The sequence below is a fragment of the Halichoerus grypus genome, chromosome X, assembly GCF_964656455.1.
Source record: "Halichoerus grypus chromosome X, mHalGry1.hap1.1, whole genome shotgun sequence".
Taxonomy (NCBI): Eukaryota; Metazoa; Chordata; class Mammalia; order Carnivora; family Phocidae; genus Halichoerus; species Halichoerus grypus.
In genome coordinates this window covers 65,477,739-65,484,808 of record NC_135727.1, presented here as the reverse complement: position 1 = coordinate 65,484,808, position 7,070 = coordinate 65,477,739, and positions in this window count along the sequence as shown.

Sequence of the window (7,070 nt, the reverse complement as noted above, 5' to 3'; positions counted from 1 at the left end):
AGAAATCAAATTCGAGCCAGCAGGAAGTGAGAGCAGAGTTTATTGAAGAGAGAAAGAGAGCAGATACAGACAAAGCATTTGGGAGACTTGGAAAGGAAAAGAGCATGATTCTCTTTCTTTGGGGTCGGGGGTTTTTAGTGGGAATGATGGTATGATGTACATGTCCTTTCAGGCATCCAGGAACTGGTTAAACAAGGATCAGTGCTCAGGTGTCCTCCATAACTCTCTTATGACCTGGAGCAAGGGGTCTTGGTGTCAAGGTGTTTGGAGTCAGTGGTCTTGGAGAATGTGCATGAAGATCTTGCCTGGTCACTCCTTAGGTGTTATATATTGTGCTAAAAGACTCCAAAGAAATCATTAACTCCCTGACCTTTACAAGGAGGACATACATCAAGGCATGTGTAAGGCAGGGGTGCAGGTTCTAACAAGAATAAAAGCAGGAAAAGGAGCAAAGAAAATAAACAGCTTTTTTTTTTTTTTTTAATGGGCTCCCTTCAGTTTCCCTGTCTCATTAGGGTAGAGCCATGGTTGGTTAATTCAGTAGGTCATTGATGTCATCAAGGACCCAGGCTGAGTAACAAAATACCTCAAAAGTTAGTACCTTAAAACAAGAAATAATGGAATTAAAAAAACCCAAATATTTATTATTTCACAATTTTGGTGTGTTATGAATTTGGAAACAGCTAACCTTGTTCTGGTTCAAGGTCTCTCATTAGATTGTAGTAAGGATGTTGGCCAGAACTTCAGACATCTGAAAGCTTGAGTGGGCCTGCAGGATCCATTTCCAAGATGGCTCATTCACATGGCTACTGGAAGGAAGCCTTAGTTCTTTGCTGGCTGTTGATAAGAGGCCTCAGTTTGTAATGACATGGGCCTCTCCATCAGGCTGTTTGAATGTCCTCATGATATGACAGCTGGTTTCCCCAGAGTGAATGATCTAAGAAAGAGTAAGGAAAAATCCACAGTGTCTTTTAAAACCTAGTCTTGGAAGTCACACGTAGTCATTTCTATCACATTCTGTTTGTAACTGGGGTGCAGGGGTACAAGAGCACCTGGCTCTGGGGGTTCCAAATACACCAGGTTCGGCCACTCACCACTGACAAAATCCAAAGGCAGAGAGATGAGTGATGGTGAAACAAGAAAGGAATTTATTTCAGTGAGGCCAACACTGGGAAGACAGCAGACTAACATCTCAAAGACTGTCTCCCAAGTGCTGAGAATACTTCTAGCTTTATATAAGGAAATGTGGGACAAAGGTCAGTGGGTGCATGCAGGTGGCAGTAAAGGTCAGGTCAATCATTGCCTTGGGGTCAATCACAGGGGGTCTTGCTGGCTCAGGGTAGTCCTTATTGCTTGAGGAGATAGTTTCAGTTCCCATCAGGGGATGCATTGCCCACAGGGTCTTTTGCCTGAGTTAAGAGACAAGCTGGATCGTGATGCCCCCCAGTTTTGGTTTTCTTTTTCAACTTCCCCCCTGGAGATTAGGGGTCTTTTCTGGTTCCATACAAATTTTAGGACTGTTTGTTCCAGCACTGTGAAAAATGTTGATGGTATTTAAAAAAAATTTTTTTTAATTAACATATAATGTATTATTTATTTCAGGGGTACAGGTCTGTGATTCATCAGTCTTATGCAATTCACAGCGCTCACCATAGTACATACCCTCCCCAATGTCCATCACCCAGCCACCCCATCTCTCCCACCCCCCTCCACTCCAGCAACCCTCAGTTTGTTTCCTGAGATTAAGTCTCTTATGGTTTGTCTCCCTCTCTGGTTTCATCTTGTTTCATCTTTCCCTCCCTTCCCCTATGATCTTCTGTCTTGTTTCTCAAATTCCTCATATCAGTGAGATCATACGATACTTGTCTTTCTCTGATTGACTTATTTCGCTTAGCATAATACCCTCTAGTTCCATCCACGTCGTTGCAAATGGCAAGATTTCATTTTCTGATGGCTGCCTAATATTCCATTGTATATATATACCACATCTTCTTTATCCATTCACCTGTTGATGGACATCTAGGCTCTTTCCATAGTTTGGCTATTGTGGACATTGCTGCTATAAACATTGGGGTGCACGTGCCCCTTCGGATGACTACATTTGTATCTTTGAGGTAAATACCCAGTAGTGCAATTGCTGGGTCGTAGGGTAGCTCTATTTTCAACTTTTTGAGGAACCTTCATACTGTTTTCCAGAGTGGCTGCACCAGCTTTGATGGTATTTTGATAGGGATTGCATTGAATGTGTAGATTGCTCTGGGCAGCATAGACATTTTCACAATGTTTATTCTTCCAATCTGTGAGCATGGAATGCTTTTCCATCTCTTTGTGTCTTCCTCAATTTCTTTCCTAAGGGTTCTGTAGTTTCTAGAGTACAGATCTTTTACCTCTTTGGTTAAGTTTATTCCTAGGTATCTTATGGTTTTTGGTGCAATTGTAAATGAGATCGATTCCTTAATTTCTCTTTCTTCTGTCTCATTGTTAGTGTATAGAAATGCAACTGATTTCTGATCATTGATTTTGTATCCTGCCACGTTGTTCGAATTGCTGTATGAGTTCTAGCAATTTTGGGGTGGAGTCTTTTGGGTTTTCCATATAAAGTATCATGTCATCTGCAAAGAGGGAGAATTTGACCTCTTCTCAAGCCATATTACAAAGCTGTGATCAGCAAGATAGCATGGTACTGGCACAAAAATAGACACATAGATCAATGGAACAGAATAAAGAGCCTATAAATTGACCCTCAACTCTATGGTCAACTAATCTTCAACAAAGCAGGAAAGAATATCCATTGGAAAAAAGACAGTCTCTTCAATAAATGGCACTGGGAAAATTGGACAGCCACATGCAGGAGAGTGAAACTGGACCATTCTTTTACACCATACACAAAGATAAACTCAAAATGAATGAAGGACCTAAATGTGAGACAGGAATCCATCAAAATCCTAGAGGAGAACACAGCCAGTAACCTCTTCGACCTCAGCCTCAGCAACTTCTTGCAAGACTCATCTCTAAAGGCAAGGGAAACAAAAGGAAAAATGAACTTTTGGGACTTCATCAAGATAAAAAACTTCTGCACAGTAGAGGATATAGTCAACAAAACCAAAAGACAACTGACAGAATGGGAGAAGATATTTGCAAATGACATATCTGATAAAGGGCTGATATCCAAAATCTATAAAGAACTTCTCAAACTCAACCCAAAAAACAAATAACCCAGTCAAGAAATGGGCAGAAGACATGAACGACACTTCTCCAAGGAAGACATACAAATGGCCAACAGACACATGAAAAAATGCTCCATATCACTTGCTGTCAGGGAAATAGAAATCAAAACCACAATGAGATACCACCTTACACCAGTTAGAATGGCTAAAATTAACAAGGGAACAACAAATGTTGACGAGGATGTGGAGAAAGGGGAGCCCTCTTACACTGTTGGTGGGAATGCAAGCTGCTGCAGCCACTCTGGAAAACAGTATGGAGGTTCCTCAAGAAGTTAAAAATAGAGTTACCCTATGACCCAGCAATTGCACTACTGGGTATTTACCCCAAAGATACAGATGTATGAAAAGAAGGGGCACATGCACCCCAGTGTTCATAGCAGCAATGTCCACAATAGCCAAACTGTGGAAGGAGCCTAGATGTCCTTCAACAGTTGAATGGATCAAGAAGATGTGGTCCATATATACAATGGAATATTACTCAGCCATCAGAAAGGGTGAATACCTACCATTTGCATCAACATGGATGGAACTGGAGGGGATTATGCTAAGTGAAATAAGTCAATCAGAGAAAGACAATTATATGGTTTCACTCATATGTGGAATATAAAGACTAGCGCAGAGGATCATAGGGACAGGTAGGGAAAACTGAATGGGAGGAAATCAGAGAGGGAGACAAACCATGAGAGACTCCTGACTCTGGGAAACAAACTGAGGGTTGCGGAAAGGGTGGTGGGTCATGGGTGGGGTAACTGGATGATGGGCATTAAGGAAGGCATGTGTTGTGATGAGCACTGGGTGTTATATACAACTAATGAATCATTGAACATTACATCAAAAAAAAAAAAGATAAGCTGGAAAGAACTCAATCAATTAGAAAGCATAGAGTGAGGTCAAAAGGCAGTTTAAGTCCTCTTTCATGTTCATCAGAAGTGAGTCAGTAAGTATAGCCCACATTCAAGGACAGGGAATTGGACTCTGCCTTTTGAAAGGATGAATATCTAATAATTTGTGGACATATTTTAAAACTACCATGAATTGCAAACATAATGTTCTCATAGGACAGCATCCCAAGCAAGAAGTTGGGAGTAGAGGCAAAAAACAACCTTGCTCCTATAAGCAGCTCTTTTATCAGAGAGCAAAGTCTTTCCCAGAAACTGCTAGCTGACTTCTTTGTTTTTTTTAAATTGCCTCCACTGCCCAAAATGGGGCCCGAACTCACAACCCTGTGATCAAGAGTCATGTTCTCTAACCACTGGACCAACCAAACACCCTGGCTTCTTACATATCATGCCTAAATTCAGTAAATGCCCATCCCCAGACCAATTCATGACAAAGGGGAATGGGATTACCATGCTTAGTTTAGGTCAATCGTGATTCATCCCTTGAGGCTGTGAGATAAGCTTACTTTCCCTGAGTACTTGTCTTGGGCCCAAAAATCAAATCAGGTTTCTGTTAGGAAGGAAGATGGTAGCTGGGGAATAGCTGTTGAATGGGCAAGAGTGTCTTCAAAAAAATGGATTCTCATTGCTCTTAAGATAAAAATTGCTTCTTTATTATGGTTATAAGTGTGGAATTATTCCTAGTAAATATATTATAAACCCTAAGGAGTGAGTGTGGAAGCAGCTGAAATGTCAACAGCATTCCTGTTCTGGGCTGTTGAACTCAATGGCCCAGTAGGAGCAGGATCTCATGATCCCCAGGGACAGGGCCTAAGTTAGGAGCTATGAAAGAATGTAACCCTCAGTCTCCCCTTTCTGCACCTGGCGATTGCCAGCCCAAACATCCCACTCCTCCCTTATCCCATGACTGACTCCCTGTGTGCCCACGTGTAGGGGAAAATGCAAGCCTGTTTCAAGATAATTTGCTATCCCTTCTACTCCTTTCCCACGCTTGGAGGCATCTGTCCTTGCTTTTCTGATAAAAACCAAAATAAAAGCTTTGTGCAGGATTCAGCTCTCCCTTGCAGAGGCAGCCCTGCACGGCCGCTCAGATTGGTGTCTAACTTTATTTCAGTGTGTGACGACATATAAGGCCCGAAGGATCTGGTCCCTGCTTACCTTACCTTTGATTTTATTTTATTTTTTCAAATTTTTATTTTAATTCTAGCTTGTTAACATATACTGTAATATTGGATTCAGGAGTAGAATTCAGTGATTCATCACTTACATATAAAACTCAGCACTCATCACAAGTGTTCTCCTTAATACCAATCACCCATTGAGCCCATCCCTTGCCCACCTCCCCTCAATCAACCCTCGGTTTGATCTCTATAGTTAAGCGTCTCTTATGGTGTACTTCCCTCTCTTTCCGCCTTCCCCTACGTTCATCTGTTTTGTTTCTTAAATTCCACATATGAGTGAAATCCTACGGTATTTGTCTTTTTCTGAATGACTTATTTCGCTTAGAATAATACACTCTAGCTCTATCCATGTGTCTAGTAAGAAGTTGCTAAGGCTGATGCCAAAGAGGTTACTGCCTGTGTTCTCCTCTAGGATTCTGATGGTTTCCTGTCTCACATTTAGGTCTTTCATCAATTTTGAACTTATTTTTGTGTATGGTGTAAGAGAGAGGTCCAGTTTCATTCTTTTGCATATGGTTGTCCAGATTTCCCAACACCATTTGCTGAAGAGACTGTCTTTTTTTTCCATTGGATCGTCTTTCCTGCTTCATCGAAGATTAGTTGACCATATATTTGTGGGTCCATTTCTGGGTTTTCTATTCTGTTCCATTTCATCCATGTGTCTGTTTTTGTGCCAGTACCATACTGTCTTGATCACTCCAGCATTGTCATATAACTTAAAGTCTGGAATTGTGTGACGCCTCCAGCTTTGGTTTTCTTTTTCAAGATTTCTTTGGCTCTTTGGGGTCTTTTGCGGATCCATACAAATTTTAGTATTGTTTCTTCTAGCTCTGTGAAAAACACTGGTGGTATTTTGATAGGGATTGCATTAAATGCGTAGATCGCTTTGGGTAGTTTAGGTCTTGGGGTCTAGCTGGTGACACTTCATTTTATCTGGACCTTAAGTGCCATGTGTGGAAAACATTTATGTTTCTGACTCAAATTACTTCATTCTGTTACCTGAAACCGGGTTTGCCTCTTGGTGGGTGTGGAGCCAAAAAACACAACCAAGCCAAAGAATAGGAAAAACAAGAGTTTTACTTGCCACAAGTAAAGGAGAACACCAGGATATTTCCCAAAGCAGTGTCTCCTCAAACAGCAAAACTGGGGAAGTTTTAAGCTAAGGGTTCATACAAATTCATGAAGGGGCTTGTGCAACGGGGAATTCAGCATGGAATTGGGGGCAAAATTCATCTCAAGGTGACAGAGTCCAGGTCAAAGTTAGGAGGGCCAGCAAGGGCCAGTATCATCAATTCTCTGGCTTTTCTTGGTCAGTATCCGAGTGCTCAAAAGGATTTAGATCCTGCGAAGATAATTCAAGAATGTATGTCCCACATATGAGTGAAACTATATGATAATTGTCTTTCTCTTCTTGACTTACTTCACTTAGCATAATCCCCTCCAGTTCCCTCCATGTCGATGCAAATGGTGGGTATTCATCCTTTCCAATGGCTGAATAATATTCCATTGTATATATGAACCACATCTTCTTGATCCATTCATCTGTTGAAGGGCATCTTGGCTCCTTCCACAGTTTGGCTATTGTGGACATTGCTGCTATGAACATTGGGGTGCAGGTGCCCCTTCTTTTCACTACCTCTGTATCTTTGGGGTAAATACCTAGTAGTGCAATTGCTGGGTCGTAGGGTAGCTCTATTCACTCATATGTGGAACATAAGCAATAGCACGGAGGACCATAGGGGAAGGGAGGGAAATCTGAAGGG